The sequence below is a fragment of the Mustelus asterias genome, chromosome 9 (genome assembly GCF_964213995.1).
Source record: "Mustelus asterias chromosome 9, sMusAst1.hap1.1, whole genome shotgun sequence".
In the NCBI taxonomy this organism is placed as follows: domain Eukaryota; kingdom Metazoa; phylum Chordata; class Chondrichthyes; order Carcharhiniformes; family Triakidae; genus Mustelus; species Mustelus asterias.
In genome coordinates this window covers 65,899,297-65,922,533 of record NC_135809.1, presented here as the reverse complement: position 1 = coordinate 65,922,533, position 23,237 = coordinate 65,899,297, and the positions used below count along the sequence as shown (strand labels likewise).

At 46.9% G+C, this 23,237-nt stretch overlaps 1 protein-coding gene across 9 annotated transcripts in view; it reads right to left on the bottom strand.

Annotated features, from left to right (window-relative positions):
* The window catches only part of LOC144498728 (protein-methionine sulfoxide oxidase mical3a-like), a 702,250-nt gene extending 679,294 nt beyond the window's left edge, over positions 1-22,956 (bottom strand). For all 9 annotated transcript variants that reach the window (XR_013498748.1, XM_078220302.1, XM_078220301.1 and 6 more), the window contains exon 1: positions 22,819-22,956. The gene's annotated coding sequence lies outside the window, so the exon portion shown is untranslated. The remainder of the gene's footprint in view (positions 1-22,818) is intronic.
* Between the last annotated feature and the right edge of the window lie 281 nt (positions 22,957-23,237).

Genomic DNA, 23,237 nt, shown 5'->3' with positions numbered 1-23,237 from the left:
CACTTCTTCAAAAAACTCCAACAGGTTAGTGAGGCATGACCTCCCTCTCACAAAACCATGCTATCTTTAATGAGTTTATTCCTTTCTAAATGCGCATACATCCTATCTCTAAGAATCCTCTCCAACAACTTCCCTACCACGGACGTCAAGCTCACCGGCCTATAATTACCCAGGTTATCGCTCTTAAATAACGGGACCACATTAGCTATCCTCCAATCATAGAATCATAGAAACCCTACAGTACAGAAAGAGGCCATTCGGCCCATCGAGTCTGCACCGACCACAATCCCACCCAGGCCCTACCCCCATATCCCAACATATTTTACCCGCTAATCCACACATCCCAGGACACTAAGGGGCAATTTTTAGCATGGCCAATCAACCTAACCCGCACATCTTTGGATGTGGGATGTGGGAGACTTTTCTCTGGGACCTCACCTGTATCCAGTGACGAGACAAAGATTTGTGTCAGAGGCCCAGCGATTTCATCTCTCGTCTCCCTGAGCAGCCTTGGATAGATTCCATCTGGCCCTGGGGATTTGTCAGTCTTTATATTCTCTAAAAAACCTAACACTTCCTCCCTTGTAATGGAGATTTTCTCTAACGGTTCAACTCTCCCCTCCGAGACACTCCCAGTCAACACATCCCTCTCCTTTGTGAATACCGACGCAAAGTATTCATTTAGGATCTCCCCTACCTCTTTGGGCTCGAAGCATAATTCCCCACTTTTGTCCCTGAGAGGTCCGATTTTTCCCCTGACAACCCTTTTGTTCCTAACGTATGAATAAAATGCCTTGGGATTCTCCTTAATCCTGTCTGCCAAGGACATTTCGTGACCCCTTTTTGCCCTTCTAATTCCTCGTTTGAGTTCTTTCCTACTTTGTATTCCTCCAGAGCTCCCTCCATTTTTAGCTGCCTGGACCTAACATACGCCTCTCTTTTCTTTTTGACCAGTCCCTCAATTTCCCTGGTTATCCACGGTTCTCGAATCCTACCCTTCCTATCCTTTTTTACAGGCACATGCCTGTCCTGCAGCCCTAACAACTGTTCCTTAAAAGTCTCCCACATGCCAGATGTGGATTTACCCTCAAACAGCCTCTCCCAATCAACATCTGCCAATTTCTGCCTAATCCCACTAAAGTTAGCCTTCCCCCAATCCAACACCTTACCCTTGGGACACCACTCATCCTTTTCCATCACTATCCTAAAGCTAACAGAATTGTGGTCATTATTTGCCACAGGTTCCCCTCCTGAATCTTTGAAGACCTGACCGGGCTCATTCCCCAGTACTTGGTCCAGTATAGCCCCCTCTCTAGTCGGGCTATCTACATATTGTTCCAAAGAACCTTCCTGTATGCATTTTACAAATTCCTCCCCATTCAGAGTCCCAGCTCTCAGCGATTTCCAGTCTATACCAGGGAAATTGAAGTCTCCCACTACAACAACCCTATTTTTCCTGCACCTATCCAGTATCTCCTGACATATCCGTTCTTCCACTTCCCTTGGGTTGTTGGGGGGCCTGTAGTATATCCCCAACATAGTGACTGCGCCCTTCCTGTTTCTAACCTCCACCCAGGGTGACTCGTTACACGACCCCTCTGAATTGTCCTCCCTCTGCACCGCTGTAATATGCTCTCCAACTAATACTGCTACTCCCCCACCTCTTTTGGCCCCTCCTCTGTCTCGCCTAAAACACTTGTACCCCGGAATATTCAGCTGCCAGTCCTGTCCCTCTTTCAACCAAGTCTCTGTCACCGCAACCACATCCAAATTCCTCGTCAGCATTAAGGCCCTAAGTTCGTCTGTCTTACCTGCTACGCTCCTTGCATTGAAGTAGATGCACTCCAGACCTCCAGGCCCAGTGAGGTCATCCTCCCCCAGAGTGCTCTTCTTCTTTGCCACCCTTGTACTGGCCCCAAGCTCGTCCCCAGCCTCTACACTTGTAGACATAATTTTTTGATCCCCACCCCCCTGCCATATTAGTTTAAACCCACCCGAAGTGCACTAGCAAAACTCCCAGCCAGGATATTCGTGCCCTTCCAATTTAGTTGTGACCCGTCCTTCTTGTATAGGTGCCATCCTCTCTTGAAAACTTCCCAATGATCCAGGAAAATGAAGCCCTCCCTCCTGGACCAGTCCTTTAGCCAAGCGTTCAGTTGTATTAACTCCCTATTCCTAGCCTCACTGGCACGAGGCATTGGGAGCAGCCCAGATATTGCCACTCTGGAGGCCCTACTTTTTAGCCTATTTCCCAACTCTCTGAATTGCTCTCGTAGGATCCCCCTGCTCTTCCTATCTACGTCATTTGCACCAATGTGTACAATGACATCCCTTTCTTTATCCTCCCCTTTTAATATGCCTCCTATCCGCTCGGAGACATCCAGTATCCCAGCACCAGGTAGGCAGACCACCATCCTGGAGTCCCGTTCACACCCACAGAATCGCCTGTCCGTGCCTCTAACCGACGCGTCCCCCACCACTATTGCTCTCCTAATTCCTCTCTTTCCTTTCCGGGCCACAGAGCCTGACTCTGTGCCAGTGACCTGGTCACTGTGGCTTACCCCTGGAGCGTCATCCTCCTCCACACTATCCAAAACAATATACTTTTTTTGGAGGGGACAACCACAGGTGACCCCTCCACTAATTGCTCACTAAGAGCCGAGCCCTTCCTGCTATGAGAGACAGCCACTGGGGTACTCTCTGGTACGTTACCCTTCTGACCTTTACTTCTCCTGTGACCCACGTGTCTTCCTCCCGAGGCCCCGGTGTAACTACTTGCCTATAACTCAGGTCTATTAGTCTCTCATTCTCCCTGACTGGACCAAGGTCAGCAATCTGCAGCTCCAGTTCCGTGACGCGGTCCCTCAGGAGCTGCAGTTCCACGCACCTGGCGCAAATGTGGTCCTCCGGGAGGCCAGGTGTTTCCAGGAACGCCCACATCCCACACCGGAAGCAACAAACTGGCCTATCACTCATAGTTACCCTTTTCCTTTCTAGGCTTGGATAAAAATAACTTACCCTGCTTCGCCCTTTCCGCCTAAGCCCTGTGAGCCAAAGCCCTTACAGTTCACACTCTGCTTCCCCACTCACTGTGCTGCCCGCTCCCGACGCTGCCCGCTGTATACTGCGGCCTCCCTTTTATATTTCGCGCGCTTAAATAAAAAAACTACTGAAATGTCTGCCCACGTGACCCCGCGCCCGGTCTACTTCCGGTTTAAACATAAACTTTAAATCACCACAAACCCGTGAAAAAATAAATAATTAAAGTCCTTTTTACTGCATCCACCAAACACTCCTCTCTCTCTCTTGCTCCGGATGAACAATGAAAGCCCTCCCCCCAGGTAAGTAGCTTTTAAATTTAAAAAACTACTAAAATGTCCGCCCACGTGACCCCGCGCCATAGTGATTAGTATTAAACTGGATATCGATCCAGTTTACTGATTATTGTTACACTGGATGCCGGATAGGCAGCTTTACTGTCACACATGATGTTGGCAAGGCAAGCCTTTTTATTACTGATTATCACACTGGATGTCGCATAGGCAACCTGATTATTACTCCTTATTAGACTGGAGTCGGATAGGCAACCTGATTATTACTCCTTATTAGACTGGAGTCGGATAGGCAGCCTGATTATTACTGGTTATTATTACACTGGATGGCGGATAGGCAGCCTGATTATTGATACACTGGATGTTGCATAGGCAGGCTGATTATGACTGATGGTTACATTGGAGGTCGGATAGGCAGCCTGATTATTATTGCACTGGATATCAGTTGGGAGCCTGATTATTGCTACACTGGATGTTGGATAGGCCGGCTGAATATTGCTGATTATTATTCCACTGGACATCGGATAGGCAGCCTGATTATTTCTACACTGGCTGCCGGATAGGCAGCTTTATTATCACGGACCGTTATTACACTGGATGTTAGATGGCCAACCTGATTATTATTATTACACTGGATGTTGGATAGGCAGCCTGATTATTACTATACTGGATGTTGGATAGGCAGCCTGATTACATAGAAACATAGAAAAACTACAGCACAAAACAGGCCCTTCGGCCCACAAGTTGTGCCGAACATATCCCTACCTTTTAGGCCTACCTATAACCCTCCATCCTATTAAGTCCCATGTATTCATCCAGGAGTCTCTTAAAAGACCCTATTGAGTTTGCCTCCACCACCACCGATGGCAGCCGATTCCACTCGCCCACCACCCTCTGTGTGAAAAACTTCCCCCTGACATTTCCCCTGTACCTACCCCCCAGCACCTTAAACCGGTGTCCTCTCGTAGCAGCCATTTCCACCCTGGGAAAAAGCCTCAGAGAGTCCACCCAATCTATGCCTCTCAACATCTTATATACCTCTAAGGCCCTAAGAGGTCTCCTCTCATCCTACGTCTCTCCAAGGAGAAAAGACCGAGCTCCCTCAGCCTATCCTCATTAGGCATGCCACTCAATCCAGGCAACATCCTTGTAAATTGCCTCTGCACCCTTTCAATCTTTTCCACATCCTTCCTGTAATGAGGCAACCAGAACTGAGCACAGTACTCCAAGTGGGGTCTGACGAGGGTCTTATATAGCTGCATCATTATCCCTGGACTCCTAAACTTAATCCCTCAATTGATAAAGGCCAACACACCATACGCTTTCTTAACCACCTCCTCCACCTGCGGGGCCGATTTTAGAGTCCTATGGACCCGGACCCCAAGATCCTTCTGAACCTCTACAGTACTAAGAGTCTTTCCCTTTATATTGTACTCCTTCACACCATTTGACCTGCCAAAATGGACCACTGCACATTTATCTGGGTTGAAGTCCATCTGCCACTTCTCCGCCCAGTCTTGCATCCTATCTATGTCCCTCGTAACTTCTGACATCCCTCCAGACTATCCACAACCCCACCAACCTTCGTGTCGTCGGCAAACTTACCAACCCATCCCCCCACTTCCTCATCCAGGTCATTTATGAAAATTACAAACAGCAAGGGTTCCACAACAGATCCCTGGGGCACACCACTGGTGACCGACCTCCATTTAGAAAAAGACCCATCTATACCCACTCTCTGGGCAAGCCAGTTCTGGATCCACCGGGCAGCAGCCCCTTGGATCCCATGCCCTCTCACTTTTTCTAGAAGCCTTGCATGGGGGACCTTATCGAACGCCTTGCTAAAATCCATATAAACCACATCTACCGCTTTCCCTTCGTCAATGTGTTTAGTCACATTTTCGAAGAACTCCACCAGGCTCGTAAGGCACAATCTGCCTTTGACAAAGCCATGCTGAGTATTCTTGAGCATACTAAACCTCTCTAAATGCTCATAAATCTTGTCCCTCAGGATCTTCTCCATCAGCTTACCAAACACTGAGGTGAGACGCACCGGTCGGTAATTTCCTGGGCTATCCCTATTCCACTTCTTGAAAATAGGAACCACATCCGCAATCCTCCAATCCTCCGGCACCTCTCCCGTCTCCATCGAAGACGCAAAGATCGCCAGAGGCTCTGCAATCTCTTCCCTCGTCTCCCACAGTAACCTGGGGTACATCCCATCCGGACCCGGCGACTTATCTATCTTGATGCCATTCAAAGATTCCAGCACAACCTCTTTGTTAAAGTCCACATACTCAATCTTTTCAGTCCACCGCAAGCCCACAGTACATCCACCCAGGTCCTTCTCCTCTGTGAAAACCCAGGCAAAATACTCATTAAGCACCTCTGCCATTTCTACTGGTTCCGTACAGATTTTCCCACCTTCACCTTTTATAGGCCCTATTCCTTCACGTCTCATCCTTTTACTCTTCACATATTTATAGAACGCCTTAGGGTTTTTCTTAATCCTACTTGCCAAGGCCTTCTCGTGACCCCTTCTGGCTCTCCTAATTTCCTTCTTTAGTCCCTTCCTACAAGCCGTATACTCATCTAGATCCCTATCTTCGCCAAGCTCTCTGAACCTTTTATATGCTTTCCTTTTCTTCTCGACTAGGTCCCGCACAGCTTTCGTACGCCACAGTTCCTTTAACCAACCAACACCTCCCTGTCTGCTCGGAACGTTGTCCTGCAGAACTCTAGACAGACATTTCTCGAAAAACTGCCACCTCTCTTCAGTACATTTCCCCGAGAATACCTCCTTCCAATTTACTCCTCTAATTTGCTGCCTTATGTCTTCATATTTCCCCTTACTCCATACAAACACTTTCCTAGCTTGCCTGATCCTCTCTTTTTCCAATGCAAGCATAAAGGAGATAGAGTTATGATCGCTATCCCCAAGATGCTCTCCCACTGAGAGATCTGACACCTGTCCAGGTTCATTGGTCAGTATCAGATCAAGTACAGCCTCTCCTCTCATAGGCTTGTCCACATGCTGTGTTAGGAAACCCTCCTGAACGCACCTAACGAACTCCTCCCCATCCAATCCTCTTACCCTAGGGATATTCCAATCTATGTTTGGGAAATTAAAGTCTCACAACAACTCTGCTATTACTGCATCTCTCCAGGATCCGTTTCCCTATCTGCTCCTCCACCTCCCTGTTACTATTGGGTGGCCTATAGAAACCTCCGAGCAAAGTGATCGACCCCCTCCCACTCCGAACTTCCACCCAGAGACTCTGTGGACAATCCCTTCACAGCATACACCTTCTCTACAGCTGTGACACTATCCCTGATCAGCAGTGGTCTGCGTGGGTTTCCTCCAGGTGCTCTGGTTTCCTCCCACAGTCCGTAAGACATGCTGGTTAGGTGCATTGACCATGCTAATTGAGCAATAGAAATCTCCATCATAAGTTGGTATCGCAAAGTCATAATTAACCAAAGAAGTCATGCCACCATTTTAAAAGTTCATTTTTTTGCATTTGAAAGAAATTCTTCAAGCGAGTTTGGATGATGCCAACCTTATTAACATAATCCAGAAATGCAGGTGGGAGCAGGAAGTTGCAATGACACATTGACAGGTAGGTGGGCAAAGTATGGAAGATGGAGTTCATACAGGCAAGTGTGAAGTCATCCATTTTGGACCCAAGAAAAATAAATCTGAGTATTTTGTAAAAAAACTAGGAAATATAAAAGAACAAGGAGATTTAAGAGTTCAAATACAAAAGTAATTCAAAGCTTATAGGCAGGTACAAAAAACAAAGAGACTAATGGAATACTGGTCTTTATCTCGGGGGGGGGGCGGGGGCGGTGTTATGTTTCAATATTATGCAGCCTTGGTCAAACCCCAACTGCAGGACTGGAACCATTCCTCAGGAAAGATATATTGACCTTGGAAGGGGTACAGTGCATTGTGGAAATTCACCAGAGTTTAGCTATGAGGACAAATTGCATAGACGTTGCTCCCTTGAGTAGAGAGATTGGGAGGGTATCTGATCGAAGTCCTCTGGTGGGGGGAAATCAAGAATGAAGAGGCATTATCTTAAAATTAGAGTTAGTCCATATAGAAGGAAAAGTAGGAAGTCGTGAATAGTAGAAATCTGAAATTCGCTCATCCAAAAGTCAATGGACACTGGGATAACTTGAACTTCAGAGACTGCCATCAATACAATCTTTGTTAGCAAAGTGTACCAAGGAGCCATAGGGGGTAAATGGAGCTGATTAGCAAGTCAGACAAGATCTTACTTAAATTCAGAGCAAATTTGAGGGGCCGAATGTTCTCCTCCTGGTCCCATGTAGTCTTGCACCAGAGATTTAGGATTTCTTCTCACTGTTGGGCCTGGCTGAGCGTTGACTTATAGTTTCCCCATCCGCCTGCTCAATCTGGTGCCAATTAGTTTTCATTGTTACATTTTAGACCAAAGTCCTTAAGTTTTTAATACTCTGAAAGGAGGATAAGTTTGCCGCTGAACTGAGACATCTAGTACAATGGAACATTATCTAGCAGTTGGGCTTCGAACGACTCTTTCAACAGTGCACAGTAATTGAACAACTGGATGCCAGATAGGCAGCCTGATGATTATTACACCGGATGCCACATAGGCAGCCTGATTATTATTACACTGGATGTTGGATAGGCAGCTTTATTATCACGGACCATTATTACACTGGATGTTAGATGGCCAACCTGATTATTACTGATTACTATTACACTGGATGTTGGATAGGCAGCCAGATTATTGTTCCACTGGATGTCAGATAGGCAGCCTTATTATTACTGATTATTATTCCACTGGATATCAGATAGTCTAATTATTATTGATCATTATTACACTGGATGTCGGATGGGCAGCCTGATTATTACTACACTGGATGTCGCATAGGCAGGCTGATTATTACTGATTATTGTTACACTGCATCTTGTAATCAATGTCATTATTATTGCACTGGATGTCGGATAGTCAGCCTGATTATTATTACACTGGATGTCAGATAGTCAGCCTGATTATTATTACACTGGATGTCGGATAGGCAGCCTAATTATTACTGCACTGGATCATGGCTGGGCGGGCTGATTATTATTACACTGGATTTCAGATAGGTGGCCTGGTTATTACCTGCTTATTATTAGTGGATGTTGGATAGGCTGCCTGATCATTACTAATTATTACACTGAATGTCGTACAAAATGGACTATTATTTAAATGGTAAAAAATTGCAGCATGCTGCTGTGCAGAGGGACCTGGGTGTCCTTGTGCAGGAATCTCAAGGAGTTGGTTTGCAGGTGCAGCAGGTAATTAAGAAGGCAAATGGAATTTTGTCCTTCATTGCTAGAAGGATGGAGTTTAAAAACAGCGAGATTATGTTGCAGCTGTATAAGGTGCTGGTGAGGCCACACCTGGAGTACTGTGTACAGTTTTGGTCTCCTTACTTGAGAAAGGATATACTGGCACTGGAGGGGGTGCAGCGGAGATTCACTAGGTTGATTCCGGAGTTGAGAGGGTTGGCTTATGAGGAGAGACTGAGTAGACTGGGGTTATACTCATTGGAATTCAGAAGAATGAGGGGAGATCTTATAAAAACATATAACATTATGAAGAGAATAGATAAGATAGAAGCAGGGAAGTTGTTTCCACTGGTGGGTGAAACTAGAACCAGGGGGCATAGCCTCAAAATAAGGGGAAGCAGATTTAGGACTGAGTTGAGGAGGAACTTCTTCACACAAAGGGTTGTGAATCTGTGACATTCCCTGCCCAGTGAAGCAGTTGAGGCTACCTCATTGAATGTTTTTAAGGCAAGGATAGATAAATTTTTGAACAGAAAAGGAATTAACGTTTATGGTGAGTGGGCGGTAAGTGGAGCTGAGTCCACAAAAAGGTCAGCCATGATCTTATTGAATGACGGAGCAGGCTCGAGGGGCCAGATGGCCTATTCCTGCTCCTGGAGCTTATGTTCTTATGAATTCCTGGGAATGTTCTGCACCCTTTCTGTATTTCTTCCTCCAGTGTGATCCAAGAATCGGACTTAAGCTGGGGCCTAACCAATGTCACAAACATGCGAAAATACAAATTAGTAGTCGGCCACTCGACCCCTTGAGTCTGCTCACGGCTGATCTCATTTTAACCCCAACTTTATCTTCTCATCTACCCTGATAATCTTTCACCCTCTTATCTGTATAATAGTTCTGAGTAATGCCCTGCTTTTGTACTCTATTGCACGGTCCATCTTAACAGCTTTCTCAACACCTTCAAAAATTTCTACACATACACCCCAGCTCCCCTATTCCTGCAACCCTTCCAAAGTCTATCATTTAATTCATATTGCCTTTAATTCTGTCCACAAAAATCCATCACTTATCTGTATTAAAGTTCATCTGTTGTGTGTCTGCCCACTTTACCAATCTGTTGTTCACTTTCTTGCTGCTCATTACATGTCATCTGCAAATATTGAAATGATGCTCATGTACCCAACCCTGGATCATTCATATGTGTCTAAAGATCCTTAACCCCTGCAGTACACCACTGTAATGGTGTGAAAATGTTCACCAATATGCTCTCTCACTTTGTTAATTCTCTATCTGTGCTCTTACTGCCCCTTCAATCCCATGGGCTTTGGTTTTGTTAATCCGTTTACTATCTGGTACTTTATCAAATGCCTTTTGAAAGGGATAAAGCCTGCCCACACTCCTCACTGAGAGTCAAGTGCCAGGTAGTTGTTATTCTCTTATGTAACTTTACTCAAAATCCTCAGATCTCTCTCACTGTGTCACTATGTACAGAGTGTAACAGCAGATTCTCCTGTGCCATTCCCTTCAACGACTCAGGTAGAGCTCAGTGTGGTACCGATATTGTATAATGTGGATGATGGGGTTACTCGATCATCACGGACAGCAGCACTGTGAATTCTCTCTGATAACTGCTGGCATCCCAACACCCTACAGTCAGGTGCCAGAGTGTGGCAACTAGGGCATTTTCACAGTAACTTCATTGCAGTGTGAATGTAACATAAATAACAAATAAAATTGCCATTAACATGACAGCAGATAATACCAAGAGTGCTTTTATAAGCATGTTGATTACAACCATTTCATGGTTGTTCACCTCGAGTCAGACTAGGACATCATTCAGTCCAGAATCATTAGAGACTCAATGTGGATCAGTGAGCATGAAGCACAATCACTGCTCACGCTGTGTGGGCAGCAAGCTCACACAGGATATACAAAGCAGCACTATTTGACAGGGTAGATGCAAGAGGAATGCCTTCCCCTCACTGGTGTGTGTGTGGGGGTGCGGGGGCGTGGGGGCGGTGGCAGTTGTGGTGGTGGTATGTGTCTGGAACCAGGGACAATATCAGAACAAAGGGTTGGCCATTCAGGACTGAGAAGAGTGGGAATTACTTCACACAGAGATGGTGAATCTGTGGAATTCTCTACCTCAGAGGGCTGTGAAGGCTCAGTTGTTGGTTATGTTCAAGACTGAGATGGATTGATTTCTAGATACGAAAACATCAAGGGGATAAGTGGAGGAAAGGATGCTGAAGATCAGCCATGATCGCGGTGAGTGGCGGAGAAAGCTCAAAGGGCTGAATGGCCTACTCCTATGTTCTTAATTTTTAAAATTAATTTGTGGAACATGGCTGGCCAGCATTTATTGCCCATCCCTAGTTGCCCTTGAACTGAATGGCTTGTTAGACCATTTCAGAGGGCAGTTGAGAGTCAAACACATTGCTGTGGCTCTGGAGTTACATGTAGGCCAGACCAAGTAAGGATGGCAGGTTTCCTTCCCTAAAAAACATTACCAGAAAATTAGATGTGCGGGTTAGGTGGATTGGCCATGCTAAATTGCCTCTTAATTTCAGAGACAATTCACACCTCTTTCGCCTGTGCTTAACCCTCTCTCCACTCGCATTGTCTGCACCTATAAAGACTTGATTACCTGTTAAGATTCGCATTCCAACCATTATCTTGTAAATTGAGTCTGTGTCTATATATGCCCGACCCTACTCGCCACTCACCTTATGAAGGGGCAGCACTCCGAAAGCTCATTCTACCAAATAAATCTGTTGGACTTTAACCTGGTGTTGTGAGACTTCTTACTGTTTTTCATTATAGGAAGGATGTGATTGCACTGGAGGGGGTGCAGAGGAGGTTCACCAGGATGCTGCCTGGCATGGAAGGTTGGACAGATTTGCGTTGTTTTCATTGGAGCAGGGAAGACCTGATCGGGGTGTAGAAGATTATGAGGGGCATGGTCAGAGTGGTGAGGGAAGCAGTTGTTCCCCTTAGTTGAAGGATCAGTCACAAGGGGACATAGGCTCAAGAACAAAGAACAAAACAGCACAGGAAACAGGCCCTTCGGCCCTCCAAGACTGTGCCGCTCCTTGGTCCAACTAGACCAATCATTTGTATCCCTCCATTCCCAGGCTGCTCATGTGACTATCCAGGTAAGTCTTAAACGATGTCAGCGTGCCTGCCTCCACCACCCTACTTGGCAGCGCATTCCAGGCCCCCACCACCCTCTGTGTAAAAAACGTCCCTCTGATATCTGAGTTATACTTCGCCCCTCTCACCTTGAGCCCGTGACCTCTCGTGATCGTCACCTCCGACCTGGGAAAAAGCTTCCCACTGTTCACCCTATCTATACCCTTCATAATCTTGTACACCTCGATTAGATCTCCCCTCATTCTCCGTCTTTCCAAGGAGAACAACCCCAGTCTACCCAATCTCTCCTCATAGCTAAGACCCTCCATACCAGGCAACATCCTGGTAAACCTTCTCTGCACTCTCTCTAACGCCTCCACGTCCTTCTGGTAGTGCGGCGACCAGAACTGGACGCAGTACTCCAAATGTGGCCTAACCAGCGTTCTATACAGCTGCATCATCAGACTCCAGCTTTTATACTCTATACCCCGTCCTATAAAGGCAAGCATAAAAATGATAGTAAAAGTTTTTATAAATATATAAAAAGGAATAGAGTGGCTAGAGTGAATGTTGGACCCTTGGAGGACGAGAGGGGGGAGTTAATAGTGGGAAATGAGGATATGGCTGAGTCTTTAAATACGTTTTTTGTGTCGGTCTTCACGGTGGAGGACACAAATAGTTTGCCAAATATTAACGATAGAGGGTTGGCAGCAGGAGAAATACTTAATACGATTAATGTTACCAGAGAGGCAGTGCTGGGTAGACTAATGGGACTGAAGGTGGACAAGTCCCCGGGTCCGGATGGAATGCATCCCAGGGTATTGAAAGAAATGTCAGAGGTAATAGTGGATGCGTTAGTGATTATTTATCAAAACTCGTTGCATTCTGGGGTAGTGCCGGTTGATTGGAAAACGGCTAATGTTACGCCGCTGTTTAAAAAAGGAAGGAGACAAAAGGCGGGTAACTATAGGCCGGTCAGCTTAACGTCTGTAGTAGGAAAAATGCTGGAATCCATTATTAAAGAGGAGATAGCAGGGCATCTGGATAGAAATGGTTCGATCAATCAGACGCAGCATGGATTCATGAGGGGAAAGTCCTGCTTGACGAACATGTTGGATTTTTATGAAGATGTGACGAGGGCGGTTGATGGAGGAGAACCGGTGGATGCGGTGTTTTTGGATTTCTAAAAGGCGTTTGATAAGGTGCCCCATAAAAGGCTGCTGAAGAAGATTAGGGCACACGGAGTTGGGGGTAGTGTGTTAAAGTGGATTGGGGACTGGCTATCCGACAGGAAGCAAAGAGTCGGAATAAATGGGTGTTTTTCCGGTTGGAGGAAGGTAACTAGTGGCGTGCCGCAGGGATCGGTACTCGGGCCGCAACTGTTTACCATTTATATAGATGATCTGGAGGAGGGGACGGAGTGTAGGGTAACGAAGTTTGCAGACGACACAAAGATAAGTGGAAAAGTGAATCGTGTGGAGGACAGAGAAGATCTGCAGAGAGATTTGGACAGGCTGAGTGAGTGGGCGAGGATATGGCAAATGGAGTATAATGTTGATAAATGCGAGGTTATACACTTTGGAGGAAATAATAACAAATGGGATTACTATCTCAATGGAAACAAATTAAAACATGCTACCGTGCAAAGGGACCTGGGGGTCCTTGTGCATGAGACGCAAAAGCCCAGTCTGCAGGTACAACAGGTGATCAAGAAGGCAAATGGGATGTTGGCCTATATTGCGAGGGGGATAGAATATAAAAGCAGGGATGTCTTGATGCACCTGTACAGGGCATTGGTGAGGCCGCAGCTGGAATACTGTGTGCAGTATTGGTCCCCTTATATGAGGAAGGATATATTGGCATTGGAGGGAGTGCAGAGAAGGTTCACCAGGTTGATACCGGAGATGAGGGGTTTGGATTATGAGGAGAGGCTGAGGAGATTGGGTTTGTACTCGTTGGAGTTTAGAAGGATGAGGGGGGATCTTATGGAGACTTATAAGATAATGCGGGGGCTGGATAGGGTGGAGGCGGAGAGATTCTTTCCACTTAGTAAGGAAGTTAAAACTAGAGGACACAGCCTCAAAATAAAGGGGGGTCGGTTTAAGACAGAGTTGAGGAGGAACTTCTTCTCCCAGAGGGTGGTGAATCTCTGGAATTCTCTGCCCACTGAGGTGGTGGAGGCTACCTCGCTGAATATGTTTAAAGCGCGGATGGATGGATTCCTGAGCGGTAAGGGAATTAAGGGTTATGGGGATCAGGCGGGTAAGTGGTACTGATCCACGTCAGATCAGCCATGATCTTATTGAATGGCGGGGCAGGCTCGAGGGGCTAGATGGCCTACTCCTGCTCCTATTTCTTATGTTCTTATACCATTTGCCTTCTTCACCACCTTCTCCACCTGTTTTGCCACCTTCAAGGATTTGTGGACTTGCACACCTAGGTCCCTCTGTGTTTCTATACTCCTGATGACTCTGCCATTTATTGTATAACTCCTCCCTACATTATTTCTTCCAAAATGCATCACTTCGCATTTATCCGGATTAAACTCCATCTGCCACCTCTCCGCCCAATTTTCCAGCCTATCTATATCCTGCTGTATTGCCCGACAATGCTCTTCGCTATCCGCAAGTCCAGCCCCAAGCTGAGGGTGTAGGAGGTTTAGTTTGGGGGGGGGGGGGGGGAACTTTGTTACAAAAGGGTTGTGACAGTCCGGAATGCACTGCCTGGGAGGGTGCTCTGCCTCGATTGATAAAGGCAAGTGTCCCATGTCACCACCCTACTAACATGCCCTTCAGCTTTCAGAGATCTGTGAACCAACACGCCAATGTTTTCTATGTTGTACTGAACTTCCTAGTGTCCTACCATTCATTGAGTACTTTCTTGTCAAATTACTCCTTCCAAAGTGTACCATCTCACACTTTTCAGGGTTAAATTGCATCTGTCACTTATCTGCCCATTTGATTATTCTGACTCAAGAACAGCTTCTTCCCTGCTGCCATTAGACTTTTGAATGGACCTAACTTGCATTAAGTTGACCTTTCTCTAAACCCTAGCTATGGCTGTAACACTACATTCTGCACTCTCTCGTTTCCTTCTCTATGAACGGTATGCTTTGTCTGTTTGGCGCGCAAGAAACAATACTTTTCACTGTATACCAATACATGTGACAATAAATCAAATCAAATCTACATCTTCTTGTAGCCAAAGATACTCTGCCTCACTGTTAACCACCCGTCCAATCTTTGTGCCATCCGCAAACTTACTAATCCTACCCCCCACATAGTCATCAATGTCATTGATATAAATGACTGGACACTGGCTTCCAGTCACTAAAGCAGCCTTTGTCATCACACTCTGGCTCCTACAACTGAGCCAATTTTGAATCCACTTTATCAAATTACCCTGGATCCCATGAGAATTTGCCTTCTTTACAAGTCTCCCATGTGGGACTTTGTCAAAGGCTTTTCAAATACCAATATAAACTACATCGACTGCACTACCCTGGTCTACACACCTGGTCACCACCTCAAAAAATTCAATTAAATTTGTTAGACATGACCTCCTTCTGACAAAGCCATGCTGACTATCCCTGATCAAGCTTTGTCTCTCCAAGTGGAGATAGATGCTCTCCTTCAGAAGTTTCTCTAATAGTTTCCCTACCACTGACGTGAGACTCATTAGTCTGTAGTTCCCTGCGGAACCACATTAGCTGCTCTCCAGTCCTTTGGTACCTCCCCCATGGCCAGAGAGGAATTGAAAATTTGGGTCAGAGCGTCTACAATCTCCTCCCTTGCCTCCCACAGCAGCCTAGGACACAATTCATCTGGACCTGGAGATTTATCTACTTTTAAGGCTGCCAACACCTCCAATATCTTGTCCTTCCCTGTATCAATTTGCTCAAGAACCTCACAATCTCTCACTCTGAATTCCATACCATCATCCTCATTCTCTTGGGTGAAGACGGTCGATTCTTAATTCCAGTTTTTTTTATTGAATTCAAATTCTACCGTCTTGCCATGACAGGATTTGAACCCAGATGCCCAGAACATTAGCTGAGTTTCTGAATGAATAGTCTAGTCTAGGACATCGCCTCCCCTATTGTTTAGCACATAGCACAAGCTGCACTAATTATTGGCAGCTTACAGATCAGACATTCACCAGCAGGAGGGTGCCTGTGGGTAACTGTCACTCGCACAGGTACTGGCAGTTCTCCAAAGGGCAGTAAGATACCACCCCATCTCACATCCCATCCAGGGTTATCCTCCTGATCAAAACAAAATTGTGTTTTTATATAGTGCCCCACACATTCAAATAAAAGTGGACACCAAGTCAGAGAAGGAGAAATCAGGAGGCTGACAGAATGCCAGAGGAGTGAGCGGTAAACAAGCCTGGTGGCACAGGGGTGAGCACTGCTGCCTCAGTGATCTTGGGTAACTGTGTGGAGTTTGCATGTTCTCCCCGTATCTGCGTGGGTTTCCTCCAGGTGCTTCAGTTTCCTCTCAAAGTCCAAAGATGTGCAGGTTAGATGGATTGGCCATGCTAAATGCGCAGGGTTACAGGGATAAGGCGGAGGGGAGGGCCTGTGTAAGGTGCTCATTCGATGGGCCGAATGGCCTCTTTCTGCACTGAAGGAATTCTATAGTTTCAGGGAGGAAATATTCCAGAACATGAATACACAGCTGCAGTGTGACAGCAAACATATTTGGAGAGGACAGAGGTTGCCAAGCTCGCTGAGATACCCCATGAAGGAGGGAAGCTGATGACTGCCAGCCAAATTACACTGTGACACAAACGATGCATGGGTTTCCAGAGATCACCACATTCCAGAACAGAACCGGTCGGTCAGGGGGAATTGATGGGGGTAGGGTCATGACGGAGGTAGGGGGCGAGTTCAGAGAGAATGAGGATTTTTACTGGCAATTGGCAGGAGGTATTTCTGGAGCATTTTGCTTTCCTGCTGAAATAACACAGGGAAGGGTTGACAGGGTGGCAGCTTCAATGATCCTGAAAGGATATGATTGCGTGGGTGGGGAACGTAATTAGGGCTCCACTGAGCCCTGAGACACTTTCTAAAGACAGAAATAAAGCTGCTAATTTTCCCAGCAAAGAAGGGGTGCTGGTGCCAGGGACCCGGGTTTGGTTCCAGCCTTGGGTGACTGTGTGGAGTTTGCACATTCTCCCTGCATCTGTGTCGGTTTCTTCCAGTTGCTCCAGTTTCCTCCCATAGACCAAAGATGTGTAGGTTAGATGGATTAACCATGGTAAATGTATGGGGTTATGAGGATAGGGTGAGGCTAAAGGCCTGGGTAGGATACTTGGAACAGACTTGATGGGCTAATGGCCTCCTTAGCCATTTTAGTGATTCTATTAATACCATCTCTGAATCCCCCACTATCAACATCCTGTGGGTTACCATTGACCAGAAACTGAACTGGACCAGCCACATAAACACGGTGGCTACAAGAGCAAGTCAAAGGCTAGAAATCCAGCGACGAGTAACTCACATCCTGAAGCCTGTCCACCTTCTAGAAGGCACAAGTCAGGAGTATGATGAAATACTCTCCACTTGCCTTGATGAGTGCAGCTCCAAGAACACTCAACCCAGGACAAAACAGCCTGCTTGATTGCTACCCCTTCATAAACATTCACTGCCTCCACCACTGGCGAACAGTAACAGCCCTGTGTACCATCTACAAGATGCACTGCAGGAAGTCACCAAGAGTCCTGAGACAGCACCTTCCAAACTCACGACCCCGAGCACCTAGAAGGACAAGGACAGCAAATAGATGGGAACATCTTCCCAAGGGCTATTCGAAATGGGCAATAAATGCTGGCCTCTCCAGTGACACCCATTTCCATGAAAAGATTAAAAATATCAAAGCAATGGGGCAGGTTCAGAGAATATATCCAAGGCCTGAGTCCATCACTCTCACTGCCATTCTATGTGTGAGAGACGGGTGGGCTACTAAACTACAAGGGCATCACATTCCTGTGGAATTCAGTGCTTGCATGCATGGCAGAAGTAGGTTCAATCGAGGCATTCAAGAGGGCATTAGATGATTATTTGAATAGAAACAATCATAGAATCATAGAAACCCTACAGTGCAGAAGGAGGCCATTCGGCCCATCGAGTCTGCACCGACCACAATCCCACCCAGGCCCTACCCCCACATATTTACCCGCTAATCCCTCTAATCTACGCATCCCAGGACTCTAAGGGGCAATTTTTTTTTTTAACCTGGCCAATCAACCTAACCTGCACATCTTTGGACTGTGGGAGGAAACCGGAGCACCCGGAGGAAACCCATGCAGACACGAGGAGAATGTGCAAACTCCACACAGACAGTAACCCGAGCCAGGAATCGAACCCGGGACCCTGGAGCTGTGAAGCAGCAGTGCTAACCACTGTGCTACCGTGCCGCCACGGTAATGTGCAAGGGTTATGGAGAAGACGAAGGGGAATGATGCTAAGCCATGATGTTTTTGGAGAGCCAGTGCAGACACGATGGGCCAAATGGCCGCCTCCAGCACAACAACGATTCTGTGATTCTGTCTATTTATTTCCCTCATCAACTATTCACTGTCTAACAGGGAACCCTATGGAAGGCGGCAGAATCCAGTGGTTAATCCTGTAAATGTTGCTCCCTCTCTGAGGCGTAAACTAAGCCCAGCAGATTCCTGACACAACAGCAGATATCGCAGCACTAGCTTGAGGAGATTCAGAAAGCAGCAGTAAAACTAAATAGAGAATTGGTGGAGTTGCTGACAGTGTCGGGAATTGTCAGAGGATACAACAGGATATAGATAGATTGGAGACTTGGGCACAAAAATAGCAGATGGAGTTTAATCTGGACAAATGTGATAGCAGATGGAGTTTAATCTGGACAAATGTGAGGTGATGCATTTTGGAGGATCAAACTAGTGAATTATACTATAAATGGTAGAACCCTGAGAAACATTAACTTACAGAGGGATCTGGGCGTGCAAGTCCACAGTTCCCTAAAAGTGGCAACACAGGTGGCCAAGATGATTAAGAAAGCATATGGCATGCTTGCCTTCATCAGCCGAGTTATTAAATACAAGAGTTGGGAATCATGTTGCAGCTGTCTAAAACCTTGGTTAGGACGCATTTGGAATATTGCGTGCAGTTCTGGTCACCACACCACCAGAAGGACGTGGTAGCTTTGGAGAGAGAGTGCAAAGATGGTTCACCAGGATGTCTCAAGGATGTTGGCTATGAGGAGAGGTTGAACAAACTAGAATAGTTTCACTGGAAAGATGGAGGCTGAGGAGAGACCTGAGAGGTCTACAAAATTATGAAATGCTTGGACAGAGTGGATAGTCAGTGGTTTTTTCCAAGGATGGAAGTGTCAATTACAAGGGGGCACAGGTTCAAGGTGAGATTGGAAAAGTTTAAGGGAGATGTGCAGAGGAAGTTTTTCAGCTGCAACGCGCTGCCAGAGGAGATGGTGGACGCAGACACATTAGCAGCATTTAAGAGGCATCTGGATGGGTACACGAATATGAAGGGAATTGAGGGATACGGACCAAGTAAGGGCAGAAGGTTTCTCTTTGGTTTAGTTAGGGCATCATGATCGGCACAGGCTTGGAGGGCCAAAGGGTCTGTTCCTGTGCTGGAATTACAGCATGGTTCAGGTCAGGCCCTCAATCCTGCACGCATCAGACAGAATTCTACGAACAGGGAAGTCTGAGGAGCGAATTCAGTGCATTTATTTCCCCGGCTATCTATCTGTGAGCCCTGTTCGCTACCGTACAGATTCCAAATCCAACAGAAAATTACAGTTTCCAGATTTCATCACCACTCCAAAGGTCTGTGCCTGGGGAGAAAGAGAATTAAAAATTTGGTGCAGGCTCTCAAAGTATTTAGAAAAATAAGGGAGCTGAAGGAGTGAAATCAAATGTCTGCTTGCAATACCCAGTGATGGAATTCATGGGCAAATAATAGAGGGCCTCAGAGATCCAATCGTCCCAGCCTCTCTCTCTTCACTGCCACACTGGTATAAATTCATCACAATCAAAGGCCCCAGTCATAGGTTGTGTACTTGACAGAGAGGCAGCAGGAGAGATCCCTGTTCACCAGCCCAGGGGAGGCCGGAACACCCTCACTGTCCCAACCAGCCTGGCCCAGCAGAAAGTGGAACACCCTAACTGCCCCGACCAGCGAGCCCAGGGAGGGCCGTGACTCCCTCACTATCCTGCCCTGCCCATGATGTAGAGATGGAGTAAAAACAGTAAGAAGTCTCACAACACCAGGTGAAAGTTCAACAGGTTTATTTGGTAGCAAAAGCCACTAGCTTTCGGAGCACTGCCCCTTCATCAGGTAAGTGGGAGTTCTGTTCACAACTCAATTTACAAAATAATGGTTGGAATGCGAGTCTTTACAGGTAATCAAGTCTTAAAGGTACAGACAATGTGAGTGGCGAGAGGGTTAAGCACAGGTTAAAGAGATGTGTATTGTCTGCAGCCAGGAGTTAGTGAGATTTTGCAAGCCCAGGCAAGTCGTAAGGGTTACAGATAGTGTGACATGAACCCAAGATCCCGGGTGAGGCCGTCCTCATGTGTGCGGAACTTGGCTATCAATCTGATGCGCGCACGCGCACAGTACAGGCCCCCGCGTGTGCACACAATACAGACCCACCCGCACGCAGTACAGTCCCGCCCTGCGCACGCACGCAGTACAGGCCCGCCCACATGCACGCAGTACAGGCCCGCCCACATGCACGCAGTACAGGCCCGCCCACATGCACGCGCAGTACAGGCCCATGCGCACGCACAGAGTACACACACAGTACTTTTCTTAATAAGTGAGAATTGTACCGAGAGTCACAGAGGTTTACAGCATGGAAACAGGTCCTTCAGCCCAACTTGTTCACTTCACCCTTTTTTTAAACCACGAAGCCCGTCCTGGTTGCCAATATCTGGCTCATATCCCTCCATACCCATGTAACTGTCTAAATGCTTTTTAAAAGACAAAGTTTTACCTGCCTCTACTACTACCTCTGGCAGCTTGTTCCAGACACTCACCACCCTGTGTGTGAAATAATTGCCTTTCTGGACTCTTTTGTATCTCTCCCCTTAAACCTATGCCCTCTAGTTTAAGACTCCCCTACCTTTGGGAACAGATGTTGACTATCCAGCTGATCTAGGCCCCTCATTATTTGATAGACTTCTGGAAGATCCCCCCTTAGCCTTCTACGCTCCAGAGAAAAAAAGTCCCAGTCTATCCAGCCTCTCCTTATAACCCAAACCATCAAGTCCCGTTAGCATCCTAGTAAATCTTTTCTGCACTCTTTCTAGTTTAATAATATCCTTTCTATAATAGGGTGACCAGAACTGTACACAGTATTCCAAGTGTGGCCTAACCACAACTTCAACAAGACGTCCCAACTCCTGTATTCAATATTCTAGATGTGGAGATGCCGGCGTTGGACTGGGGTAAACACAGTAAGAAGTTTAACAACACCAGGTTAAAGTCCAACAGGTCCACCTGGTGTTGTTAAACTTCTTACTGTGTTATTCAATATTCTAACCAATGAAACCAAGCATGCTGAATGCCTTCTTCACCATTCTGTCCATCTGTGACTCCACGTTCAAGGAGCTATGAACCTGTACCCAGAGATCATAGAAATCATAGAAACCCTAGTGCAGGAGGAGGCCATTCAGCCCATCGAGTCTGCACCGACCACAATCCCACCCAGGCCCTACCCCCACATATTTACCTGCTAATCCCTCTTAACCTACGCATCTCAGGACTCTAAGGGGCAATTTTTAACCTGGCCAATCAACCTAACCCGCACATCTTTGGACTGTGGGAGGAAACCGGAGCACCCGGAGGAAACCCACGCAGACACGAGGAGAATGTGCAAACTCCACACAGACAGTGACCCGAGCCGGGAATCGAACCCGGGACCCTGGAGCTGTGAAGCAGCAGTGCTAACCACTGTGCTACCGTGCCGCCCGATCTCTTTGTTCTCTAACTCTCTCCAACTCCCTACCATTAACTGAGTAAGTCCTGCCCTGGTTCAATCTGCCAAAATGCATCACCTCGAATTTATCTAAATTAAACTCCTTCTGCCATTCGTCAGCCCACGAGCCCAATTGATGAAGGTCCCGTTGCAATCCTAGATAACCTTCTTCACTGTCCACTATCTTGGTGCCATCTGCAGACTTACTAAACATGCCTCCTAAATTGTCAGCCAAATCATAAATGTAAATGACAAATAACAATGGACCCAGCATCGATCCCTGAGGCACACCGCTGGTCACAGGCCTCCAGTTTGAAAAACAACTCTCAACAACCAACGTCTTCTGTCATCAAGCCAATTTTGTGTCCATTTGGTTACCTCACTGTGAGATTTAACTTTATGCAACAACCATAACAATGCCATGCGGTACCTTGTCAAAGGCCTTGCTAAAGTCCATGTAGACAACGTCAACTGCGCTGCCCTCATCGACCTTCTTGGTTACCCCTTCAAAAACTCAATCAAATTTGTGAGACATGATTTTCCACTCACAAAGCCATGCTGACTGTCCCTAATCAGTCCTTGCCTCTCTAAATGCCTGTAGATCCTGTCTCTCAGAATACCTTCTCACAACTGACGCGCTGCAGATGTTAGGCTCACCGGCCTGTAGTTCTCAGGCTTTTCCCCACAGCCCTTCTTAAACAAAGGCACATCATTTGCCATCCTCCAATCTTCAGGCACCTCACAGAGTCTCACACACAGTAGTCTCTCTCTCACACACAGTACAGTCTCTCTCACACACACAGTAGTCATAAACTCCCCCCTCCCCCCGGCAGGATGTGTTGAATGCCCTCATCTGTTTGTCAGCAGTGAGTGGGCCAGGTTACAGCAGATTGTGTGAGAGGAAACCTGTGCAACATGTACGTTCCTGATGTGTATACACACACCAATAATCCTACACTCAACAATGTTACACGGACACACATTGACAGACACTGTGCTACTGCTGCGATGGCAATGCCCTCAGCCCCCTCTCAGTACTCACCACGGAACAAGAGCTGATTCCTCTGGCTGCTCCTTGAGGCTGTGAGGAGGCGCTGTGTTGTGTGCCCACCCCGACTGCATTCCCCCGTCACAACATCGACACACTCTCTGTGCAGCAACGAAAACCTTCCCCTCTCCCACAGCAACAAGCTGCTTTCACAGCCCGCCCCCCGCCCAAGCTGATAGTCAGCAAGGTCAGTACAAGGAGGCAGCCAGGATCTACTGAGGCTCCGCCCAGGCTCACTCTCATCTCCAGCTTTGGCTGAATCAGCAGCACCGCTGCTAATTAACCCGTGCCTGCCTGCACCGTCAACTCTCCAAATCAGACCACAATCCAGCTCACTGCTGATCCCCCACTTTCTCAGTCAGCCTCAATGGCGGAGAGACAGGGTCTGCCACTTCCCACTACCCCAATCTGAG